This window comes from Ursus americanus, chromosome 35 (genome assembly GCF_024610735.1).
Source record: "Ursus americanus isolate L20-20 chromosome 35, mUrsAme1.1.p, whole genome shotgun sequence".
In the NCBI taxonomy this organism is placed as follows: Eukaryota; Metazoa; Chordata; class Mammalia; order Carnivora; family Ursidae; genus Ursus; species Ursus americanus.
The window spans coordinates 25679584-25706754 of NC_142161.1; the positions used below are offsets into that span (position 1 = coordinate 25679584).

Consider the following 27171-nt stretch of genomic DNA (forward strand, 5'->3'; position numbering starts at 1 on the left):
AAAATAATGGTTGTCGGCTGCAAACATGCGAGGACAGAAGGTATTGGCAGTGTTTTTCAGATCCGTTATGAGCAAGGACACTCAGGGAAGCTCTGAGCTCCAAGCGTCACTAACTCGGCCTGTCTCTTCTGAATACCGTAGGAGTATTGGCTATAACACGCTTGTGAGTCACTTCAGTTCAGATAGGCTTGTTTTAACCCTGAAAGAGAGGGATCTTTACCTCAGGACTTAAAGATGATAGCAAAAGGAATACTCAGAAACTATTTAACCTAACTGAAAAATGAATTATTCGTAGTTCATAAAACAGCTTAAACATGAACAAACAATAAATTATGAAGAACATGCAGTTTAGTTCTGATGTTAGTCTGCAATCTGTCTGTTTCAGGGAATCGGTGAGACCCTTAGGCACTTTGCGGTAAATGTCCCCCATCTCTTTCTTGGTCTAGTTTGACTGTCAACACGAGCTTTCTTTGGCCTGGCTCTTGATCACTACTAATTCCTTCTCTGCACCCCATGTATTCTGTGCCATTTGTGTTAGAATACTCATGTCATTACGAATTTGAGTTTTAAACAAATTGCAGAGAACTCTTGGTGCCTATCTGTAAATTGCTCAAAGATCAATATTAGATATCCTTCCCATCTCTATGCCTGGCTTTCCTTTTCTCTCTTTTGCTTCAGTCAGCTTGGTTTCACTGTTACTTTCCTTTCTTCACTTGTACCTTCTTCTGCTGCTGACACTGGCAGGAGCTGAGAGACTTGAGAGGTGCACAGAAGAAAAGTTTCCACCTGCTGGATTTTTAAGTTACTAGTAGCTTTGCTTCTGATAAATTTTCTGGATGATTTACCTCCTACAAAAATATATTCAATATATAAATAGCAAACATTGTTCTTCAATGTGCATTGCAAAAATTTGTGTGTCTCCCTGATTTGTGTGGCAGTGTTGGAAAAGGAGTTTAGTACACAGATAACACTTTCTGATTAGATGTGACCATTTCCCCCATTGCTCATACAGCATTGTAATCTAAGGAACCATATAAAAATTTCCTCCCAGTTAGCCCATGTCTCTGTTCTTTGGCCCAATTTGTATATGTCTCTAACCTTGTCATGGGCTGAACATAAGTTGGAAGACAGGGAACTAGATAATCTGTTAATTTCCAAATTGTTCATGGTTAAAAGAGATGCCTCACCTAGGAAAAAAACCTCCTTACTAGGCAAAAGTTCAAACTGAGTTCAGTTCAAAACCAGCAGCGCGGTTCATCTTTAGTTAGACAAGCTGTTCCTTGAAAAGACAAACTTAAATTTATAGCTAAATGAAGGGTCTTGTATTCATCATGTGGCAAATTTCAGGTTGAGCCTTAATGGTATAGAACTGCTGAAATCGACACAGGGTCACTGGACGGGAACAATGCTTTTAGAAGATGCAGCCCTTGATTAAGAGGTTACAATGTAGTAGTTAGTTCCATCACACTATCACTGGGAAATTTTTATGCCGTTTTTCAGCCCAAGTATTTAAAGTACGTGTTAGCTCTAAAATGAACGTGAGTTGTTATACTTACTTTAAATACACTTCACGAAGCTGAGAATACGTTAGTTTTCTTAGCGATTTCTCTTTCGAAGATTATTTAGCTGCAATCCGCATGTCATCTTCCCTTGCCCCAGGCCAAACTCAGTATAATGCCTTCTCTAGGGTTTCCTGTCATGGACATGACACAAAATAAATGACCGGTTCCTCCCTCCCTCACTTCTATTTCCTTTCCTAGATTTATCTTCGCTCCGTTATCTCACTCTTCTGTGTCGAGTGGTGGCAGACTTAGAAGTAGCGAGAGGCAAGAATTTGGCCACTGAGAGGCTCTCCTCCAATGGTCTAAAAGTGCATTCGAGGCTGACAATGTAAGTAAAATCTCTGCAATGTTTAGACATTGAATAACAAATTGGAAAGAGGTCAAAGGAAAAAAAAACATCCAGAGAAAATAAATATGAGTTTAATTTGAAGGTTTAAAACCCTGAATGCAAGCTAGAACCAAAGTTGAAAGGTTAAGCTGCTGATATGGATTAAGGAGATCATTCAAGAAAACTTGATTTTCCTCTTGAATGCAGCTAAAGGGACAACTGACAATAAAAGCTAAAGAAAATGTGAAGAGAGAGGTAGCTGAGAGACCCACTTGGACTGGTCTCTCACAAAGGCATCAAATAGCTTTGATGTCTTCAGATGTTTCTCAAAAAACTATGTATGAAAGGAAAATTGTGCATCCTAATATCCTGATAAAAATATCTTTTGAATATTTCTAACATTTACATTAAATGTTTTGTCATTTAATACTTAAAGATAACAATTATAATGAGATTAAAAGGGTTATAAACACCATTATATTGTATTTTATTATATGCTGTATGGGCCTTTTAATGTGCTGTTGAATTCAGGTTTGCCAGTATTTCCTGGGAATTTTTGCATCTCTATTCATCAGGGATACTGGCCTATAGTTTGTTTTCTGGTAGTGCCTTTATCTGGCTTTGGTATCTGAGTAATGCCCATGCGGAGTTAGGGGCTTGCCACCGTCTGGTTATCTAGACTCCCTGGTTGGGTGAGCCGACCGGCTGGGCCCCTGGGTGGGATGGCTGATCGGGCGGTGCTGCTAGCTGGGGTCTGCAGTCCCACGGCACCGCTACGTGAGGTCTGCAATTACTGCTCGTTGGGCGGAGTTGCAGACTGCGTTGCCACTGGTCGGAGTCTGGGACTGGGCAGGTCTGCAGGCTATGCAACCTAGGGCTAGTAATTGGACTCGGTGTTCAGGTCGAGGCTACAGGTAGGGCTTTGTAGTCAAATGGAACTTCACGCTATGCTCTGCCATCAGGCGAGGGTACAGGCTGTGCCCTAACGTTGGATGGGGTGATTGGGTAGGCCAATGGTGCTTCTCTGTTGAGTTTTTTTTTTTTTTTTTCAAGATTTTATTTATTTATGTGACAGAGAGACAGCCAGCGAGAGAGGGAACACAGCAGGGAAGTGGAAGAGGAAGAAGCAGGCTCCCAGTGGAGGAGCCTGATGTGGGACTCGATCCCGGAACACCGGGATCACGCCCTGAGCCGAAGGCAGACGCCCAACGACTGCGCTACCCAGGCGCCCCTGTTGAGCTTTTTTGTTCAGGCTCCTGGCTGGGCTCTCTCATAGGGCAGATCTTCCACCTACACCCCATAGTTCACTGGGGCTGGGAACTGTCCTCTGAGGTTGGGCGGGTTTGGTCTCTAGGCTTCCAGGTCAAGTAGGACCACAGGCTATGCTTTGCAATTGGGTGGGGTCACTGGCTGAGCCACCTTTCTGGCGGAGGCTACCCACTGTGATCAGCAGGGCTGTAGGCTGGACTCTAAAGTGGGGCAGTACCATAGATTGGGCTCTGAGCCTGACCACAATCACTATTCAGGATCCCTGGCAATGAGATACCAGTGGTTATGATCAACAGATGGGCATAGCTACTGACTTGGCTCCTTCCCGGACCAGAGCTACAGAACGGGCTCCATGGCTACCTGGGTTTTCCGGCCAGGAGCCTTCTGGTGCGACTGGATGCTATTCTGAGAATTTGGGTGGTGGTGTGAATTTTCTTTCCTGCCTGCTCAGGACTGTAGGATGTGCTTCCCAGCTGCCGGCAGTCTGTAGCCATGCTTCCCAATGGCGCAGAACTACAGCTTATGCTCAGCCATTGGAGAGGTCTTTGAACTTGCTTTCCTGTCCAGACAAGGCCATAGAACATGATCCACAGCCAGTATGGCCTCTTGGCTTAGGACCTAAATCAGGCTGAACTGCCAGCCAAGCTCCCTGGTAAGATTGGGCTACCAGCTTGACTCTGCAGATGGGCAAAGCTGTTGGCGGGGATCTCTACTGAGGCCCTGGACCCCATAGCAATCATAAACATGGTCCTCCACCATCTAACCGCTGGCTGCTGTAAGCCCCAGCCCCTTCTCTGTCTCTGTCTGTCCACCAGTGGTGGACCCCCACAATTCCTCTAGTGATCCTTGTGAGGCAGGACCTGAACGTGCCTCCCAAGAAGCTCCCGTAAGACGGGAAAAGCCGGATGTCTATCGTGGGTTCTGTTTTTTTCATCGGAGAAAGTAGTCCCAGGGGGTATTCTTGGTGTGGTTCTGTGCCTGCCTGGAGGAGTGGCAATGCAATTGAAGTGAAACTGATCTTATCCTTACAATGATCTTGGTTTCTGTGATCCCAGAGGGTGCTTCAGTCTCACCTCTGGGTTCTGGGATTTCCACAGTGGTTTTTCAATCTGTGGATAGTTGCGAACTGGTCTTGTGAGGGGTACTGAAGTTGGGAACTACTTCTCTTGCTATCTTATCACTATATTAAAGATATTTTTATAAGGCCAATTATTAAGCTGTGCTAATTGATTTATATATAACATTCTAATAAATCATTTATAGTAGATTAAATGTGATTTCCATGGTTATTTCTATGTTCAACACCTTAATTATTATATCATTATATGGTCAAGTCAGGTTCAACTTGAGTAATTTTAACCTATGACATCTTTCCAATACTTTAACCCTGTGAAGTCTTGGACTGCCTACACCTGAAAAGACCTATTCCAAATGAAACCACTCAAAGCTCAATCATAAATCATTTTTAGTGAATATATGCTTGCAGAAGCTTAAAGCCAATTAAATAAAAGCAGGTAAATATGTATATTTTTATAGAAGAGGTGATGTGGGGAGGGGAAGATCAGATTCTGAGTACCTCCATACCAATTGCTTATAAAATTTAATGTTGAAGATACACTTTTTAATAGAACCTCAAAAACAGCAATGGCTACTAATGTAAATCGCTAAGAGATCAGTAAATCAGTGTAAGGAAGTGCCCGTGGGGCTTGCTCCTCCAGATCCAGATCTGTCGGGTCACCACTGGCCAGCTGTTTTCCATAACGGAAGATTTCAACTCCACCAGCCTGTCTAGATAGGTCATTTTTTTAATACTGTTTCTAAGTTCTGATCTTACTATCCTTTCCTTTACCCTTTCAGAGTAGTAATAGAAAGAACTTTGATACTAGTTCCCATGTAGGACATTATCCCTTAGAATTCCCTACACCTGCCTGTAGCTTTACTGTGATAACCGATATACAAAGAAGGGCACATATTTAATGTATACAATTTGCTGAGTTTGGACATGTGCAAACAGCCGTGATACCATCACCACAAGCAAACTTATAGGCATATCCACCTTTCAGAATTTCCCTTTTTTTTTTTTTTATTTTTGGTAAGTACACTTAGCATGAAAATTACCTTATTAGCAAATTTCGAAGGGCACAATACCATACTGTTAACTCTAGGTACTCTGTTGCACAGCAGATATCTAGAACTTATTCATTCAGTAGAACTGAGCCTGCAGACTACTACTGTATCCTTTGCTTCCAGGAGTTTGGCTGTTTTAGATACCTCATGTTTATCCTTCTGTGACTGGCTTATTCATGTAGCAAAATCATCTGTGTTTCTATACATTACCAATGAACCATCTGAAAGGGATTATCTACAATAGCCAAGGTATGGAAACAACGTGTGTCCATCAGCAGATGAACAGACCAGGAAAACGTGATCAATGTACCTGGAAGGACATCAGTGAAAAGAGCCCCATTTTAAAAATTATCATTTTATTAAACTCTCCTTAAATTGTCCAGCTTGAACCTGCCATCTCTTTCCTGCCAAAACCCTGAGAGATACAGAAGATATTAGCCAAAGTGGGTAGAAGCACTCCCAATATTTTAACTTATTAGCTATGAAAATTTAGGTGAATAATACAGCCTCATTAAGCCTCACTTCTTAAATGTGTTAGTGAGATTAACCATTCCTATTTTTCGTAGGCAGAATGACCCTCAGAAATATTTGCTTCCTAACCCTCCGCAACTTGTGAGTTGTTCTGTTCCGTGGCCGGAGTGAATTCGGGTTTCAGCTGGGATTAAGGAGGCAACGAGGTATGCTTAAGGAGAGTAGCCTGGGTAATCCAGGTGGACCCAATGCAAGCACAAGCTGACTTAAATGTGGACGAGGGAGACAGCAGGGTTAGAATCAAAGTGACGAGGTATAAGGAGGTCTCGAGTTGCCCTTTCCGGCTTCGGGGTTGGAGGAAGGCGCCACAAGCCGCAAAACAGCAGCAGCAAGAAGACAGCTTCTCCTCAGAACGTCCGAAAGGAGCACAGCCCTGCTGACACTTGACTGTAGCCCCGTGAGAAGCATCCTGGGCTCGCGACCTCCAGAAATGTAAGATGATGAATGTGTGTGGCTTTAAGCGGCTGTCATTTGTCGTAGTTTGTTGTGGCAGCAATAGAAAACGATTGTATGGGTTTGTCTGGAGAACAGGATGAAATAAGGTAAAACCTAGTGTTTTAAAACCCGAGTGCTGGAGTTAGGTCTGTTTCGAGCCTCTCTCAAAATAGTAATGTTTCTGAACCCGAGTTTCGCTGCCCGTGCTCGAAAGGCAATACTCAAGAGATGAGTTTTGATTGGAAAGCAATTTGAGCTTTATTCCAGAGGCCAGCGACCTGGGGAGCAGGCCGACTCCCATCCAAAAGCCAACTCAGAGGCTTCTGCTTGGCTCAGGGGTTTTTAAAGGAGTTTAGGGTGGTTGATCAGTAAAGGGAACGCAGTGGTCTGTAATCTTTCTTTATCACTTGCAGACTGGACAGTGCCAACTATAGACGTTATCTCAGTGCCGGGCAGTTGTGTGAGGGGGTCCAGGTTCTGTTTTATGACACGTAGGAGCGCTCTGTTCTTTACGCAAAGGAGGGCGAAGTCCACAGATACACAGAGGGGGATTAGTAAAATCACCTGTGTAACCTAAAAAAACAATTGCTAAAAAATTGCTAGGCTAATCAAAAAACTGAGGTTGCTTCAAACAGACTCGCTGGCTTCTGCAGCCTGGGAAGGGTTTGGTGCTCCGCTCCTCCAGGCGAGTAGTCTGTCTGCTAGAGACCAAGGGACTTGGGTCAGCAAGTAAGGAAGGTGTTAACTTGAAGCAAGTTAACCCTTTAGAAGGGCGGGAGTCCTGTTACAGTAACTGTTATTTTGACTCAATTAACCTGTCTCAGTGTGTTTATCTCCTGTAGGGAGATAATATCTGGAAACACAAAATTTTTGTCAGTTTTTCTTCATACTTCCGTATACTTAATAATTTCCCTAGTTAGTCAGAATTGTATACATTGATTGTCTCTAGAACTTGGCATTCATAAGGATCTGGAGAATCCGAAGGGAGGATTATGGGAAACTAGGAAGAGAATTTATGCCAGAAGAGTACCGCTGAAAAGTGAGTAGAGCTAGAGCCAGGCCATATTGCCCGCACTCCTGAAGAGTTTGGAAGTGGACCACCATAATATGGTGGGCTTGCTGTGGGGGCGGGAATGGGTAAGCACAAATGCGAAAGTAACAGACTCGTCTCACCCATGCTGGCCAGCTACAGGGAGCTGTAGGAAAACTGCACCAGCTCAAGCAGGCCTTCCTTCACCATTCTGTGTGGTACCGTGGGTCAACAAGGCAGAAGAAATGAGTTGTTTGCTGCTTTGGATTCTGTGGGATAAGAATGTACAATTTACAAATACCTATACCTGGTGATGGTCTAGAAGATGCCCATTTTATTGACTGTCGACTTGGCAGAAAATGAGACATGTGGACAGTGTTCCCTTACTGCCAATTTCATTGGTTCAAGACAAGCCCCCCATTACCCCAAGCAGAATAAAGTGTCTCTGACATCTGAAGAAATGGGTATTGAATTTAACAGGAAAATCCTGGCTCCCGTCTTATTGAACAACAATTAAATAACACCAGCCTATGCTCCATAACCCCTCATGGATAAATGGAGTTAATAATCCAAATTTCATAGGATTGAATGAAGTAATGGTAAGAGGCTTGTAACAACCACAAACAATATAACGTTGTTATAACTGTAGTTATATTGCATTAGTAAGTTCTTTGGCATTAGTAAGATTTGAATTTATTCTTTCCTTTTATAATAAAAACACAAAATCTAAAATACAGTAGGTTCCAAAGAATGTAAAAAGTCTCCCTCCTTTCTCTGTTCCCACCAAGGCAGTGTCCCCTCCAGTAGGCAACCACTTTCATAGATTCTTGTATGCTACCAAAATATTCCATATATTTGTAAATATTTACCATTTTTTCCTCAAAAAATGATAGCACATCGGTTTTTGCCCTTGCCTTTTCCACATAACTATCTATGCCAGAGCATTTTCCACATCAGTAAATATAGTCCTACTTACCCAGAATTATGCAAGTGATTTGTAGATGGTTAAGTGTGTATAGTATGCATTAGTTTTCATAAAGTCAGTATTTATTTGGAAACTAAGCTGGTTCTTAAAATGATTTCTATTTCTGGTAGAATTGATTTCTATCCCAAATTAACACTAAGTTTTCTTTCAACTTTGGACTAATGAAGATGTGCTTCAAAGGATAGTTTGTATATTTTGATAGAAAATACCTTGTGTGGTTTGGAACAGCTCTCTCTATCCTGGTGCTTTTTAACTCAGAAATATCCTCATCATTGTAGAATTGGCAACAGGTGAAAGTAGACAAAGTCTGGTGTGTGCGTGTACACTTGTGATAACTGGCACACTTCAAATGACGTGCATGAGACCATGTTCCTTCAAATGGACTGTTTAATTGCCAAGCAATGAATACAGACTAGAGGACCTATTTTAATCTGTGGCCGTGGATGATTTTTCACTCAGCATCTGGGTTTATAAATGCATTTCTTCATAGTAAGTGGGATGAGCAAGCGTGTAGGAGGTCTAACCAGCTGCTGCAAACGTGGGCCCTTCAGGCCTGATTACAGAGGCTGGATGGACATGCCTGCTGCATGCAGGTCCAACTCCTGCTTGGCTCTCTGTGCTGAAGTCACTATCGTTTAGGCTGGGATCCAAGTTTGACATCATTTATCTACATGAACAGGTGTTCCCATAAAATGAACCACATAAAAAGCAAATGCTATGGCAGAGCTCAATGATTTCCCACTTAATGTTTTTTGTAGAGGGTATGTTTGGAAGCAGGCAGGGTTTCCCTACAGCCTCAAGAAGCCGAACAGAGAAAATCTAGAGATCAACATTTTCCAGGGAAAAATAGCTGAACATTCTAGAAGGCTTTATTTTAAATAACTTCTTTAGAAACCTATCCCTTCCCCAAATCCCTTTAAAATGATTTCTCCTATATTTCGTGGTGCCAGAATTTGTTAGCATATGGCTGATATTTGGTACAATGTTAGAACAAAAGAAAAGGGGGGAAAAAACAGAACAATTGGTGATATGTATCTAAAAGGGCAAGTGGAAAGCAACATATTTAATTCCAATCCAATGTTTTTGGAGCTCTCACTATTGCCAAAATACTGAGGTGACTACCAAAGGTAAAAATCTCTGGAAAAAGTTCATGAAATTGAAGGGCATCTTTAAAAAGATGAAATTGTAGAATTTACCTAGTATAAAACAATGGTGATGTATATATCTGAACATCAGGACTTCAGAATGGTCCAACTTACACTTGCTTTATAATGTCTTTCTGGATTGAAGAGTTTAGAAGGGTGAAATCACATTAAACCTTTTTGTTAGAAATATCTTCGGAATTTCTGAGGACTGAATAATCTCAGGACCTATGTTTTGAGAAGTCTGTTCTCAGCTACCTGGTACATCACGTAGTTGGCTTCTATTTAATAATAAAGGGTCTGATTTTTTAAAAATCTTGTATAAATTGAATGTCTAGAGTCAACCCCACTCCTCTCAGAATTGTCCAACAGCAATTAGGATGACAAATTTAAAAACTGCAGATCTTTTTCTCGTTCCATTTTTATCTCCAGGTACTGATACATATCCCCTTACAATTCCTCTTTTCTTTTAAAGGAGTGTTCGCTAAATCTCTCTGAGTGATCTCTATCCCTCCTTGAAGAAAAATTTAAAGCTGTTATATACTGCACAAAGTTAGGTTACAATAGAAATATTTTTGATGACAAGCAAAACCATTTGCACAATGTTAAGCATCTTCTGCTAGTAAATACCCATACCAGAAGGGTAAATGACCTTCAGACGCATGCAGTTACAAGGGAACTACTTCTTGGTTATTTGTTAACATTAGTATTTTGGTCTCATGAAGTCTTACACTGAGTTGTTGAATCAACCTTAACCGGGACATTATATTTTCTATTTCATGTTATTCTATTCATAAAATGTGGTTATGTGGGGTGGGGCGGGGGAGATGCTGGAAAAGGTGAGGTGTAGTTTAATGTCTGCTTTCTGGAAGGTGAAAATAGGTTCTGCTTTAAAGATTAACCCAAGAGAGCAGACTGTTTCCATTTCCTCTGAATTCCTCCTGATATCTATTCTTTTTTGATTTGGGGAAGAACTGTCAAGTCTGATGTTTATTTTTGTCTCTGAGCCAGACGCTCACTTAGTGGCCTCACATGGGTACAAGTGAAGGTGATTTAATATGCTTAGGTGACAGGTTATACAGTTGGTCAGGAGGCATCGTCACCAGGAAAGGAAAAGTTATATATTCAGTAAACATCTTTTCGTCGTAGCCACTCCTTATGGATTAAAAGGGCAATGAGATTGACTTACGTTGGAGATCTCTGGTATACTGGGATCTCGGTGTGGTCACGGAGCTGAAACTTTATAGTTTATATACCAACCGCATTTGCTTCTTTTTCCATCTCTGCGGTACTTCCATGGGAATGTGAAAATGATTAAAATTCTGATTATTCATACGAACAAAACAAAAAAGAACATCTTCAAAATTAAAATTCAGAGAGAAATTGAATCCCATAACAGAGTATTCATTTATATTCAAAGAATGCTAATAATCTCCAGTCTTTGTACATGAGATCTAAAATTCAATCAGTAAATCACCTTAACAACAGAATCCAAAAATGAAAAAGCGAAGTAGATTTTTCCAAGATAACCACTTGCTGCTATTGATCAAAGCTTGATCTAGGGTTACACACTATTGACAAGCTGCAGATGGGTTTTTAGAGATTTGTCAATGTAAATGTGTCATCACCAAATGTTTCAGTAATGTCTTCTGTTAGCTATCACTCTTGGTTGTACCGTGAGCAAACACAGTGACTGTTCTTTCTTCTGTTGTAATAATCATGCTCGAAAGAATGAGCAGCTTTAGGCAAGGAGGTGATTCATGTCTTTATTTGCCAGACAAATGCAACTCATTTGCTAGTATGAAGTGTACTTCCTACCCTGCTGCTTGCTTTTAAGTAAGCCAGCTTTGTTACTACCCATGTTCAGTATTAGTTCCGATTTAGCCTTGCAAGACATTATTTCAGATATAAAGGTGTCAAAAATAAGATGATGCCCAACAATATTACTTCTAATAGTTATTTTTGCAAAGGACCTAACAAACTGTGTGGAAAAATTATGACTTATAGTTCCTTACCCCTTCTGAGTTTAGGGGCTCGGTGTTATATCAGTGAGCCTCAAAGCTGCAGAAATATCTGGGGTGTTTGAGGCCAAGGAGAGAAGATCTTCCATGCGCTATAAGGTGTCCTACAAAACACAGAGAAAAGGCAGGAGCAGCTTTCTCTTCCTGTGTAATTCAATTTTGCTATTGTTTCCCTGGAGTAAGCTGTTCAAATATCTCCCAATGCGTTACAATATAGCATATCAAAAATGGAGACCCCATTTGAGAGTCTGTCCTTGCATTTGATGCCCAACTATGTTGTTGTTGTTCCTCCTTTTCAGGGCTCTTATGTTCTCTTTCTTGAAAGAACTGTACACAATCCTCTCCCTTAGACCTCAGGGCTCGTTGCTCCGGAAGATGACTACGGATCTCTCAAGGTCTAATGGTTCCCCAAAGTGAATTCCAAATATACACAGAATCCACACTTGGAGACCTAATTCCCACATCTGATCAAAATTCATCCTGTTTGCACATGCTAGGCATTATAACTGATCAATGTGCGTGATTATCTGCATCATATAAAAATTGGAGATTCTTGTCTTGATGATTACAGCTTTCTAGTACAGTTTGAAGTCCGGAATTGTAATGCCTCCACTTTGGTTTTCTTTTTCAACATTACTTTTGCTATTCAGGGTCTTTTCTGGTTCCATACAAATTTTAGAATTGTTTCAGCTCTGTGAAAAATGCTGGTGGTATTTTGATAGGGATTGCATTGAATGTGTAGATTGCTTTGGGTCGTATACACATTTTAACAATATTTGTTCTTACAATCCATGAGCATGGAACGTTTTTACATTTCTTTATGTCATCTTCAATTTCTTTCATCAATGTTTGAAGTTTTCAGAGTAGAGATCTTTTACCTGTTTGGTTAGGTTTATTCCTGGGCATCTTACAGCTTTCAGTGTAATTGTAAATGGGATCTATCCGTTGAGTTCTTTTTCTCCTGCTTCATTAATGGTGTAGAAATGCTGCAGACTTCTGTGCGTTGATTTTATATCCTGCAACTTTGCTGAATTCTTGTATCAGTCCTAGCAATTTTTGGTAGTCTTTCATGTTTTCTGCATAGACTGTCATGTCTTCTGCAAAGAGTGGGTTTGACTTCTTCCTTGCTGATCTGGATGCTTGCTTTCTTTTCATTGTCTGATTCCTTTAAAAAGTTAGATACTTAATTAGGCTGTTAAGTGTCCTTATATGGAAGGAACATCACCCCAGAGTCAGGAGGTAGATGTTCCAAACCTAAACCTTGCTACTAGTGTCCTTCAGCACAGCTGGGTCTGTGTCCTCTCAAATTTCCACTCTGTCAGATGGAGACATTGTCTCAGATGCTCTTTTAGGTCCCCCTGACAAGCCCAGAAAAATTTTTATTGAGGATTTGACCAAGGAGAATTCATGCTTTCATGGCTTAGATTAAAACAAACAAACAAACAAAACTTATTTTCCCTGACCAGAAGATGAGTCTTGCCTCAAACCTTCTTTATTTTTAATTTCTGAAGGTATAAATAATATGAAATATTCCATTATAATTATATTCCACTTTAGACCATAAATGAGCATTGGTATAAATATAGAAATGTTACGAAGTTTTATCAGTTGCCAGAAACCAATAGTAAGTTACAATGGAAAAACACATTTCCAACCAGTCTGAAGCAAAAAATAGAGGTGGTGCTATCTCAAATATATAACCCCATCAAATGTATGAACCAACATACATTGTTTAGAGTGTTGTGAAGGCCATTAAAGAGGAACTTGCTGGAAATAAAGTCCTGAAACCTCCAATTGTGTCTACTCCTTTCCATTTCATAGTCAAGAGACCGGGAGAATGAGAGTGCAACGAGGAATTGAATGAGGGAAATAGGGCTTTGGTTTGTGTTTGGAAGAGACTGTTCGTGAAGTCTGGCAGCTTTCCAGGTCACATGGATAGACCTAAACTTATTGACTGGATTCTTCTTCTGTCTTTCCAGATAACTGGAGATCCATTAGTCTTGGAGTTTTGAATTTGTCTCTTATACCTGTTCTCAAGTATTGCAATTTGTGATTGAACAATTGCCATATGAATGCTTGATACCAGAGTGACGATGTCTTTAAGTCACCAGTTATTTTTGCTTTAAATCTATCCGGGGGGAAAAATGTGGTAAAACAATATTGGTGTCTAGATTTCTCACATTTTATAACTACAAAGTAGCAGATGAAAGAAAATATTACTTAAGTACCATGGTATTCAAGTTCCCCATTTTGCCTCTTCTGTAGGAAATCATGAGTTAAGATGCACTTGGTATAAGGATACTTAAGCTTTACTTTGGTCTTAGCTCAGAATTATATTGGCTTGGCCAAAGCCTAAGCAAGACTTTTAGAACTTTAGAACAAAGCAAAGATCTATTTTGATATTTAGGATTACTTATAAAGTTCAAAGCAGATTAGAGTAATAGTGTAGTGAGTTTGTGAATATAAGAATAAATGTTTTATTATAAACTTCATCAAATTCATTTTTATAACCAAAAATGGCTATTTTGGAAACAGTCTAGAAGAGATCTAATTATTGATGTGTAGGTTTTATAGTTTGTAATTGTTCTAGAATTATTACAAATTCCACCTAGGGGTGCCTGGATGGCTCAGTTGGTTAGTCCTCCTGTCTCTTGATTTTAGGTCAGGTCATGATCTCAGGGTCATGAGGTTGAGCCCTGTATCAGGCTCTGTGCTCAGTGTGGAGTCTGCTTGTCCTTTTCCCTCTCCTCCCCTCCCTGCTCACTCACACTCATTCTCGCTCTCTCAAATAAAGTCTTTATAAAAAATAGGGACTCCTGGGTGGCTCGGTCAGTGGAGCGTCTGCCTTTGGCTCAGGTTGTGATCCTGGGGTCCTGCGATTGAGTCCTGGGCTCCTTGCTCAGCAGGGAGCCTGCTTCTCCTTCTGCCTGCTGCTCTTCCTGCTTGTGCTCTCTCTCTCTCTCTCTGACAAAATCTTTAAAATATATGTAAAAATAAAAAATCCAGTTAAAACCACTCTCCTGCCAAGAAAACATCAGATGGTTTTAATTAATATGGCAAAAATGAAAAGTGAAACGTGATGTTCTACAGTTCATGGACTCTCTAACTCTAGATTTATAGAACAACATCTGCCTTTGTCCTAAAGGGAGGGAAAAAAAAAAAAAGTGAAACCATGGGTCTGAGCTTGGAAAACGTAAAACTTGGTCAGTTAGTGATCAAATATGGTTATTTTTAATCAATATCAATGAGATTCTCTTTTCTGATCTAACAAGAATTTCTAATCTATCACAATAATTAATACAATATTTTCTTTAGGATGGAATCAGTTTGAAAAACAAAAGTTTTGTGGTTTATACAATTCACTAACTGCATATGGCACAATTTTGAAATGATTCTCAGAAGGTTAAGTGCATATGTATGTGATTTTTTTTTTTTTAATTCTTAAGTTCACTATGGCCATGTGAAATAGACCAGTGGAGGGAACTTCTTTTTCTACCATAGCACAAAAGGGGAAGAAAGTTCTAGAAAAATGTCATGAGGTTTCCATTGCATTAATCAACTAATTTGTTCATGTGTTCACTGAAATATTGGACATCACTATCTGTGTAGTATTCTAGCATTCTGTAAAAGGTTTGGGTTTCAGGGCAGCATCGACCAAGTGACCACATTTTGGATAGGTAAATATCAAAGGGACTAAAACACTATTTGTACATTACCGTCCTATTGAGAATCTTAAACTGTGGAATTCCTACAGAGTTTCCAGAATCTTGTAACCTACCAGGAGCAGGTTTCAGACTGAGAAAGCATATCAACAGTAGGTAACTTAAATCCCGTGGTAGGGTAGAGTCTTCTTACTTAAAAACTCCTTGACTAACCGGTATGAAAAGTAGATTTTACTTTTTATTTAATGTAATTTAATTTACATTAACTTTAAAGCATTTAGAGAAGATCCAACATTTGTGAATTAGTTTCAGTTAGAAAAACAACAGAAATTAAAAAGGTAAACACATTCTCCTTGACAGTTGGTCATTTTGCAATATTAAATGTCAGTTCAACGTTGGGGATTCTATCTTCCCAGAACTTATATGGAGAGATTAATGAGAATAAAATCACTTTCATTTCTCTTATCCAGGATGTGTAACAAGGTTTTCCAGGTCAATTCTTAATTTTTGAGGGGCATTTAAAAACAGACCTGGAAATAGCAACTAAATTCCTGTAGTTAACTGTACAACTTATTGAAAAGAAACTAAGAACGTTGTTAAATATTCCTTGAGTAGGGGCGCCTGGGTGGCACAGCGGTTAAGCGTCTGCCTTCGGTTCAGGGCGTGATCCCGGCGTTCTGGGATCGAGCCCCACATCAGGCTCCTCCGCTGGGAGTCTGCTTCTTCCTCTCCCACTCCCCCTGCTTGTGTCCCCTCTCTCGCTGGCTGTCTCTATCTCTGTCAAATAAATAAAATCTTTAAAAAAAAATATATTCCTTGAGCATCTTCATCATGAGCATAAGCAAAATATTTTAACTTCCCTTGAACACAGTTTATAAAAGCAGTTGGTCACTTAACCTACTGAGCCACCCGGGCGCCCCAGGGCCTGCCTAATCTTTAAGCTCTCTTCAACCGTTCCCTGGCCACTGCACTGCAAAGGTGCACAGATCGGCCTTGCTCTTAGACTTAGACAAGCCCTTGGTGGCAAACAGGCTGGAGTGCTGGTCAAAGACCAAGACAGGGTTGGTCACCGGGAAAAGCACAATTATCCAGAAGCTAGAGACAACATGGAATGGAATCTGTTAAGTAAATCATAAGTCCAATATACAGCATTAAATATAGCAGTCGGTTGACTTGGAGGTCGAATGACTGAATTTTCAGCCTTATGTTGCTTTTCTTTTTTCCCTCTGTTTAAAGTCAAACTTGGTTTCAGAGACAAGGCTGGTCTGAACCTGCTAATAGGAGCTGAGCACACTCCACCTGTCGGTGAAAATTGTATGCCATGGTGAGTAATTAGGCAGAGTCTAGCATTAAGTCTGCCGCCAATGTTCCCTACTAGCATATTCGGGCCTTCATTATGCATAGGCCTCCTCATGACTGCATGAAGTGAGTTTAAATACAAAAGATTAAATACAGATCAAAAGATGCGTGGCTCAGTCGGTTAAGCATCTGCCTTCGGCTCAGGTCATGATCCCGGGGTCCTGGGATCAAGGTCTGCATCAGACTCCTTGCTCGACAGGGAGTCTCTTTCTCCTTCTGCCTGCCACTCTCCCTGCTTGTATGTGCACGTTCTCTCTCTCTCTCTCTTTCTGACAAAATCTTAAAAAAAAAAATTGAAACAAAGTTGTGGTTTGAATGGTTTCTGTGATGTTGCCTTTACAGTTCAATACTTAACACACTTTTCTTGAATCTTTGTTATCATCTGAGAAATGCGTTTTCCCGGAAGGGGAGGGCCTGTCTGTAAGTCTGCTCACAGCAGTGCGCACCTCATTTCCAGCATACGGCTACATTTCTGGCTGTGTGGGCTACGTGAGCATTGCTTTGTCACTTCTGTGCAAGCAGAATGTCGAGGTATTGTACCCATGGACTTGGTGGCGCTGCCATGAGGATATCAGATTATGTCTTACTAAGTAGCAAAAAAAAAAACCCCAAAAACCCAAAAAAACCAACCCCCAAAAGCCGGGTATGCAGTTGCGGGGGTCTGTCTCCCTCGCTTTGGCACTCTGAGTGTTCTTTAGGATTTGAGGAGACCTATCGTGGCAACACTCAAACAATCCGCGTGGACCTTTTACACTGTTTAGACAGTAGTCCATGAGCGCAGGTTGTGGGCTAACGGAAAGTCTAATCAAAGTGTGGCCCTTCCTCTTGTAGTTCCACAGCCAGGGGCACTCAGCAGGAGAAACCTGGGAGCCACCCCAGCTCATTGCCTAGAGGATGGGCCTGTGAGAAGCAGCAGGGATCTTGCCAACTGCTATAGGGGTGTGGGTTTCATCAAGCTAAGAGGATTACTCATAACTGCAGTCCAAACATCCACGTATAATCCATGAGCTAAGTGTTCAAGTTTCCAAAGCAAAGATAAAACACACACTGAGTCCAAGATTTTAAGCAGTTAAGGATTTAGGTTTAGAAAACCCAGAACGTAGCCCCAAATAAGTGAAGTTCCAACAGGAATAGAACATAGATCTGGGGTCATCCCAGAAAGCAGAATATAATATGGCCTGATAAAGCAGAATCGTTTTTAGGCTAAAAATGTCTGGTGCCTTGTATTTAAACTCACTTCATGCAGTCATGAGGAGGCCTAGGCATAATGAAGGACCGAATATGCTAGTAGGGAACAAAAGCAGCAGACTTAATGCTAGACTCTAATTACTCACCATGGCATACAATTTTCACCGACAGGTGGAGTGTGCTCAGCTCCTATTAGCAGGTTCAGACCAGCCTTGTCTCTGAAACCAAGTTTGGCTTTAAACGGGGGAAAAAAGAAAAGCAACATAAGGCTGAAAATTCAGTCATTCGACCTCCAAGTCAACCGACTGCTATATTTAATGCTGTATATTGGACTTATGATTTACTTAACAGATTCCATTCCGTGTTGTCTCTAGCTTCTGGATAACTGTGCTTTTCCCGGTGACCAACCCTGTCTTGGTTTTTGACCAGCACTCCAGCCTGTTTGCCACCAAGGGCTTGTCTAAGTTCAAGAGCAAGGCCGATCTGTGCACCTTTGCAGTGCAGTGGCCAGGGAACGGTTGAAGAGAGCTTAAAGATTAGGCAGGCCTTGGGGCGCCCGGGTGGCTCAGTAGGTTAAAGGACCAATGCTTGATTTCAGCTCAGGTCATGATCTCGGAGTCATGGGATCTAGTCCCAGGTCAGGCTCTGTGCTCAGTGGGGAATGGGCTTGAGATTCTCCTCTCCCTCTGCCTCTCCCCTTGCTCACATTCTCACACTTGCTCCATCTGAAATAAATAAATAAATAAATAAATAAATAAATAAATAAATCTTAAAACAAAAAACAACAGGCATTGTGTTGACATAGACTTACGAGATACCATTTGGTATTATATTTCCCATATAAGGATTGTCGGTGCCAGCGTATTACCTTGGTTTATGTTTGGATGTTTTGTATGGCCTCCCAATCTGGAGTTTCTCCCAGCACCTTTTTTTTTTTTTTAAGATTTTATTTATTTATTTGACAGAGATAGAGACAGCCAGCGAGAGAGGGAACACAGCAGGGGGAGTGGGAGAGGAAGAAGCAGGCTTCCAGTGGAGGAGCCTGATGTGGGACTCGATCCCAGAACGCCGGGATCACGCCCTGAGCCGAAGGCAGACGCTTAACGGCTGAGCCACACAGGCGCCCCTCTCCCAGCATCTGTACCAACTTCAGCAACTATGTTTAGTTCCACTTCATAGCTTTTCCAACTGGCTGCATACCATTACAGAGGACATGGGTATTTCATTCGTGTAAGGTAGAGCACGACGCTGCCATTCTATTTCCCCCTTCGTATGAATCTAACGATGGGCTCCTTTCAAATAACTGCAAAAGACCAATGTCTGTATGGCCTAATGAATAATGGAATTTATTACATTGCTATTCATTAATTTTCTCATGTTTATTCAAATATTTATTGGGGAGCCAACTGTATAACAGGGATGAGGAGGTGAATGTTCCCTGTTCTTAAGCAATTTACATTACTGTAAAAGAGGCTTAGAAATAATTACGTTGCAATATGACAAGTGTTTATAAAAGTGGTAGGTAAAAAGTGTAGAGTGGCAAAGGGGTTCACCAGTTTTCACTAGAAAGGGTGGTAGCAATAAATGTTAACTATTTTGCTTTTTGCTCAATTATATTTTTGGGAGGGGATTATCACATGAATTAAAGAACCCCAGAATGATGTTATTTATACCTTTCTTTATAAATCTAAAACCTATTTGCTTGCCATGGTTTTAAAGGTATTTCCAATTTTCCAAAATGACATGCTAGGTTGTTGTTATACTTGTGATATCCCAGTAATCTTCTCAGTTTTAAATATACCATTATCAAATATGATTTCCATGCTTTCTGATATTTTTGAAACTATAGTCAAGTCCAATATTCTCAGCTTTGTTATACTGAGTGAATGAAGTATTTATAGAAAACAATGATGAACTTTTGGATATTTTAGTCACTCTGCTCAATTTTAAACAATATTTTCCTGACACACTGGACGAGACTTATCAGCATAGCACGTTCTGAACCAAGTGGATACAGCAGTTTTACCCTAACCTTCTCAAAATTGCCTTATTTCTTAGAAAAGTTTTCTTGCACTTCAGGAGATCGGCAGTTGTGTGAAGTCATCCTGGGAGCAGACTGTACGCTCCATCCTAAGCAAGGCGCCTGGTGACCCGAGTTAATTGGATACCCATCCTGAGATCTCTGTATGGTGAAATGTGTTAATTGCATTGCCTTATCACAACATAATGATGCAATTAACTTGTATCACCAGTATAGACTGTTTGTTAGCACACATTTTATTTCAAAGATCTCAATACCCACAAAGACTGGCACACACTCTGTCTAGCAAGCTTTGACGTGTAATTCTGCTGAAATGTGCTTTTTAGTGGATATTCAACCTCTAGTGACCATGATCTTTAGAGGAAAAAAAATGTTCTCAGCATGAGGGGTAAAGAAAGGAAGAGGACTCTTTCTTGAAAAAATTAACCAATTTACATCTCTCATGCTCAGCAAATTTACATCTACTGATCCTAGCTCAGCAAGCATTTTCTTCCCTCGTTCAGCACCCGTGGCGTCAGGCTCCTGCACAACTGATTCTTTACAAGTTATCAGTATCTAGGATATAAAAATATATATAAAAATATATATAAAAATATATATAAAAATATATATAAAGGCTCTTGCCATTTGCAACAGCATGGATGGACCTAAAGGGTATTAGCTAGAGGGTTTTAATTTTTTTTTTTTTTAGAAGTATAGAGAAAATTTACAGCAATATCCTGTACTTATGTAGGTATTAAACTTGCCATAATTCCAGAATCCTGACTATTACCTCTCTGGGGGGAAAATAAAACACAGGTGGAAAAGTCCATCTTGAACTTGCTTCTTCACGTGGACAACACCATCTGTATTTACCGTGCACTATTATAAATCGCCATGATGTCATAGAATTAACGAGTAAGAAGGTTAGGGGCCATAGGGATGGTTACCATAATGTTCATTCCCTATTGTTCTGGGAGACTTGGTGCTGAGAGTACGGCTAAGGACGGTAGTGGCATATTGGAAGGTAGCACCTCTTTGCTCCCGACGTGGAGGACACTCTGTAATCATGTGTCCTCTGCCCCTGCGCTCCCCCTTGACAGTTTAAGCAGCTACATTATGCATTTTTCTCTTCTCACTAGGACTTATTTTAATATAATAATGCAATCCAAAAGCGAGCACCTCTTCCATCTGTTTTGCATGATGACTGCACATTGTGTAAAGAGTCTTGGGTGGCTGAAGGATCTCAGGGACTGCTCCACAGTAAGCCTTGCCAGATGCCTGCAAATATCCAGGTGTACTGTAGGCACTTGCTCTCTTTTCATCAGTTATAATTTCATACATCCTTACCTTTCAGACAATTTAAATTCTGTTTTTAGGAACACATAATTTTTGGAATTTGTTGGGTCAACTTTTCTTTTTTGATTAATAAAAAAATAAAAAACACTTAAAATTGTTCTTGTGATTTGCTTACTGTTTTTCCCAGTCTGATTTTTGTCTTCTGGGAAAACCTGTTACGTTAGTTTTTTTCATTTCATCCTTGTTTGTATTACACTATTGCATGGATCTGGATTGCTTTGTGCATGATGGTGGAATAAAAGACCCCCTTTGAAAGTAAATAAGTTCATTTTCTAGGATTCTGAAAGCCACTATTTAATTTTATTCTGTAAACAGCTAAAAGTAAATAAGCAAGGGAAGTAATTTTCCTCACTATCATTCTTAGTCACAAGGTTCATATAATTCCATGCTGAGTTGTATTTGTTTCTGCACATGAGTACTTAACATAGTAAAATACTGCATTTTTCAGTAATGATTGAAGGACCATTTCATTGCCGATCAGAACTGTAATGGTGGGTGTAGTTAATAAACAACTTGAATCAAGATATTATGTGATTTTTGGACTAAAGTAAATCAATTATGGCGAATATTTCATATTTTTCCTAATACAACAGAGGATATCCTATTTCTGTGTTAACTCCTGGGAGGAAATGAGTTTTTTTCTCTCTTGAGAAGGTGGATATTCCAATGGGTTCCACCAAGTCTTTCCCTGGTTGTAGAGTAGGCAGGGACCCAAGCCAATGAGAGGTCTTCTGGTCTATAAAACTTAGACAGTGGTCGTATTTATTGTTACATGCTAAGTCTTCTGTCTTTTTTCAATTTGGTTAGTTAATAGTATGAGGATTTTGATTTCTTGGGATCTCAGACTAACACCAAGATGAAGAGCTTTAAAAAATAATCAGACTTTACTTATATAGAAAGTCTTTACAATATACTTTAGTATTTATACTGGCTTTTTTGAGAAAGACTGCGTGCATGAGCCGGGTGGGGGTTAGAGAGAGAGAGAGAGGGAGAGAGAATCTTAAGCAGACTCTGCACAGAGCCAGCAGCCGTACATGGAGCTTGATGAGGGGATCAAGCCCATGACTCTGAGATCATGACCTGAGCCAAAATCAAGAGTTGGAGACCCAACGACTGAGCCCCCAGGTGCCCCTATACTTTTAGTAAAAATATACATATTTTGGTACATAATATATAATTTATGCATATGTAGTCTCTTATGTATATATGTATGTACATATATATGATAGATGTATGTGTATATAATACATATACATGCAAATATACATATGATCTCAGGGCTGAGAAGTAGACTGAATGAATGAATGGCATCATGAGCCATAGAACATGTAGGACTGAAAAAAATGTGTGTGTGTGTGCATGTGTGTATATATGTATGTACGTACACATAGAAAGAGATTCACAAGTTCTCAGAGTTGATAGGTAGGCTGAATATGTGTGTCCCCTTGCCGATATATAGGCTTGGCAGAGTAATTTTCCTGCAGCTACAGCACCAACTGATGAGGCATGCGTAAGGAACAGCTTCCTCCTATGCCCGCTTAATTATCATAAAACTCTTCCACGGGGAATAGAGATGTTACATGGAAAACAAATTTGCGCATATTAATGTCCCTACTTCAATCAATACAAGTTAATAGGTGTCCTACTAAGTAAATATTATGTTTAATTTATGAATAGTTTATTTTGGGGCAATTATTATTAGCTCCAAAGTTGCCTTTTTTTTTTTTTTCTTTTCAGTACGTTCTTTGGCTTTGTAAGCAAGTATTCTGGTCATAGGTTCATAATCTCCTTTTCTTCATTTTTTCCAGTAAAAAATATTAATCTAAGTCATTAATGCTGTACCATGATACCAGAAGTATATATTGAGATCACACTCAGACTCTTTAAAATCACTTTGCTGGGTACTAAGCAAAAAGACAACAGCGTCAGAAAAGATCTGCATTTTAGCGTGTGACCCTTGGCTCGTGGGATCACTGACCATCCCTGGTTGTGGTACACAGGCCTGTGTTTATCTGTGGTGGATGTTTAGCAGCATAGTTTCCTTACCCAAATGAATATTTTTTTTTTCAATATATTCAGTGTGTAACTACAGAAGAAGCCGGCAATCGAGTAGCCATCTTTTGACCTCTCTTGGGCTGGGGTGGATTTCTTTTTTGTTTATAGTAGTTATCCCTTACTTTTATTTTGCTATATTGATCTTCTTATCTCTTTTATTCCAAAATACTTATTTTAAAATCTGGGTTTTTTTGCTTTCTTGTAAAGACAATATCATCTTTAGTATAACCTTTTTTGTTTGAAAGATATTGGTAAAAGAATTCCTCAAATTTTTCTTTGCTCCCTAGTAACTCTGAATGTCTACCAATCTTCTTTAAGACATAGTGCATTTTTTTTTTTTAACCTCAAATAGGAGTTCCTGAAGGAGATCGAGTGCTTGCTGGAAGATAATGCATGCGTGTTCTGTTGATTCCACTTCTGTAGTGCCTCTCATCCATCCCTCCTTTCCATTTCCAATATTGTTTTCCAGACTGTCACACAAACTAAGACATCAGTCCTCCAAATCCTTCTCCCATTCCTAGCTTACCTTCTGAAACAAGAATTACATGAAAACACATGCTTAAAATTTTACCAAATTAAAAATAAAATGATGCTTACAGAACAAAGTCAAAACTCCCAAATGTCAAATTTAATATCCTTTATTATTTCGACCTGGCTTCTTCTTTCTTCTTTCTTCTTTCCTCCTCTTCTTCTTCTTTCTTCTTCTTTCTTCTTCTTCTTTCTTCTTCTTCTTCTTCTTTCTTCTTCTTCTTCTTTTCTTCTTCTTTTCTTCTTCTTTTCTTCTTCTTCTTCTCCTTCTTCTTCTCCTTCTTCTTTCTTCTTCTATGAATTGGAATTACTTCTGTTTTCCTACCAGTTTTAACTCTGCACTGGTACCTGTGGGTTCTTTTCTGCATTGGTTTAAACAGCACCTTTGTGTGAAACGGCTTCCTCAACACTTTCTCCTTCATAAATCCTCTTGTCCAGCAAGCTTCAATCCAAGTATACCTTAGCACATGGAGAGCCTTTTAACCATAACTCCTTAGCCATCTACAACTTGCCCATTTGTATTATAATTCAGTGATGTACTTCTCCTTAAGCAGTAAGCCCTGCAGGGGCAGACTCACGCGCGCATCATCTTTGTGTATCCCTAGTGTGCTTTGCACTCAATGGGCCCTTAATTACCTGATGAATAAAAATGAATTGGTGATTTAGGTGATGCATAGTGTTCCATCATGGTCCATGGCTAGGTTAGAAACAAAACCCACAGGAAGATCGGGCTTTAGTATCCAGGGAAGTTTACCATGGAAGGGATGTTCATAAGCTCATCAGCTCTGTCCTCCAGGAGATCAGTCTAGTTGGAAAGAACAGAAAGGATGGTACAGGAACAAATAATAGGATACAATAAGTGTGTTGAACATAAATGCTACACAAATACGGAGTGGGGCAAGAAGGAACATTCCTGAGGAGGGGGGGTGGTCAGTTAAGACTTCACGCAGTTGAACGTTGAATCATGTACAACTGATAGAATTTGAATAGACACAGAAAGAGATGGGAATGACCTTCAGAACTGAGTTCTTGGTTAATAATGGCTTCAGTGAAGGAAAAACAAACAACAAAAAGAAAGCATAAAATGTAGCAAGTAACTGTTCTCTTCCATGGATTTCTCAATTTTGTTCCAGATATAGGGATCACTCAAGGTCGCTGGTGGATTCGAATAAGGATCAAAGCAATTTTGTTTGCCTCCCTCTGTTTAAGCATCTTTCAAGGATCTAGAAGTTCCATGTAAGGAGAAATGTCCCCTCTTTTTGAGAATAAAATCAAATTTTTAGAATTAGAATTTATGTGGCACCTCTTCTCTTTCTACAAACAACTCAGAGTAGGTAATATTTGTAGGAAAGTCCATATCAACAAGTGCTTTTAGCAACAATAGGCTATTGCCCCTTTACCCAATGGACCTGGGAGTTATTCCAGCAATGTTTTGCCTCTGTGACTGGCCCATAACTACATCAATTCAGACTTGTCCTATTTTTAAAACATTGGTGGTGTATAAATTCTAAACGATATTAATAACGCAGCACATGAATAATTGATTGCATTTATGATACTTAACATTTTCAGCAAATTTCCATGGTCCTCAAGGAGACCAGTATTAAATGTGCTTAAAGTGTTAAAATAGTGAAGTTTCTGTGATTTCATTAATTGACACCCTAAAGACCTGACTTATTCACCTGCTAAGATGCTAACTATGCAAAGGTTAGAAGGTGTGAGCAGAATTATAATTAGCTGGGATTAGGCCAAGGAAGAGTTCACTATCTAACTTAATGGCCCATTCTATAGTTTACCATGGGATCAAGGTTTGCAGACTTTCTTTTGTTAATTTTGGTATGTTTCATACAATCTGTAATTCCTCTAATGATATAACAGTAAAACTATTGCATTGACAAGTCATTGAAAAGAGCCCTCGATCCTTCTCTTCTGTTTCCAAATTTCTATAGGGTGCAGATTTTCACAACTTCACTTACACTTAAATTTGTGCTGTCTAATTGCTCCTCTTTTTTTTTTTTTTTTCTTAAAGGGTTCTCCTTTTGTTCCAGTGCTACATGTCTAGGTCCTAATAACCATAACCATCCAAGTCCCAGTAGAAATTCTACTCAGCTGTAAACACTGCAGTGTTCTAGTTGCTTGGAAGTCTTTCCCCTCCCAGAAATTTCTATACTTGATATTTCCTCTTAGGTTCTTGTGCTTGTATATGCTTATCATTTAGCAGCATTCTTGAGTTATACTAATTGTATTTTAAAAATGATGAAGTCAAATATGAAACTTCAGTTTTGATGAATGTTCTATGATTATGTAACATGTTAATATAGGGGGAAGTTGGGTGAAGGGTATGTGGGAAATTTCAGTACCATATTTGAGCTCTGAGTTAAACTTAGTCTTCATAGATCATAGGATTAGTCATTTTACTTGAACCGAATGTTTGAGGTCAGCCAAATGATGGTGTTATGTAATTATTGATTTGCAAAAAAGTTCAAACAGGAGGATAAATACTACATTTCAGACTGGAGACTGTCAGCTTTCCCTGAAGCACTAAAATCAAGGTGGGGTTGATAAAAGATCCAAAACTTTCCAAAAAAAGAGAGATCCCTCAGCTCAATATTTTTGTCAATTCACTACTTTCTTCAGATCATTTGCTGAATAATAGTCTTTTCCCAAGTACTCTTTTTTTTTTTCCAGACCAAATTTAGGCCATCGAAATCTTTTTTTGAAAGAAATATTTATTACTACATTATCAAGGAGGGCAAAAAGGGAATTTTGCTTAAATGAAACTCCAGAGCTTTGCCTTAACTTTTCCTTATAATAAATGCCTGTTTAAAAGCAAATGAAGATTTTTTTTAAAAGAATTAATTAGTTCAAAGAACCTGAAAAACAAAGAAATTTACAAATCCCACATATAGTGACAAAAAAAATCTGACATCTGCAGTTGATCCATTCATTAAAATAAGACAATCTGTGCAGCCCATTTCTGTACCTCTCTTGCAGACTGCCTTAACTTTTCATTCTCATAAAATTGGAGATGGGCTGTTTGTTTTATTGGTAACTGCAGCAGTAGCAGAATGGTCCTATACTTGCCAGTCCACAAACCCCATAGATGTTTATCCACTCACGGCAGCGCCAGCCTGCCGCATTATTTCAGCAAGTGACGCTCCTCGGTGAAAAAAACAGCAGCTGCTCACTCAAAATAAACTCGTTTTGTTTATGCTGTCAGCAGAAAGCTGTTTTAAAAAATCATTAGATGCATCATGCTGTTGCAGTATGTTAAATTGTGAAGCATAAAGAAACATTTCTGAAAGATAAGCACCATGTTACCTCCGCGTCTTCAACACGGGGCATTTCTCTTTTTTTTCTGAATTATTCAAATACAGGGAGGATGGGTGATCTCACATGTTTAGACACAATGTTAATGATGCCAAGATGATAGGTTGAAGCCCTGGCAGGTTAGTGAACTTGACACAAAGGAAAACGTGTGGAAAGCATGACGCTAAGGTCAAGGGACCTGGAACCATGCTGTCTCAGCCAACCACCATCTGTATGACCTTGGATATGTCTCTTGATCAA

The 27171-nt window shown here is 39.7% G+C and overlaps 1 long non-coding RNA gene across 1 annotated transcript in view; it reads left to right on the forward strand.

Moving 5' to 3' along the window:
* The first annotated feature begins 5907 nt into the window (after positions 1–5907).
* The window catches only part of LOC148107136 (uncharacterized), a 128400-nt gene continuing 107136 nt past the window's right edge, over positions 5908–27171 (forward strand). Inside the window, exon 1 of the long non-coding RNA XR_015723020.1 lies at positions 5908–6249. This is a non-coding gene — a long non-coding RNA (uncharacterized LOC148107136). The remainder of the gene's footprint in view (positions 6250–27171) is intronic.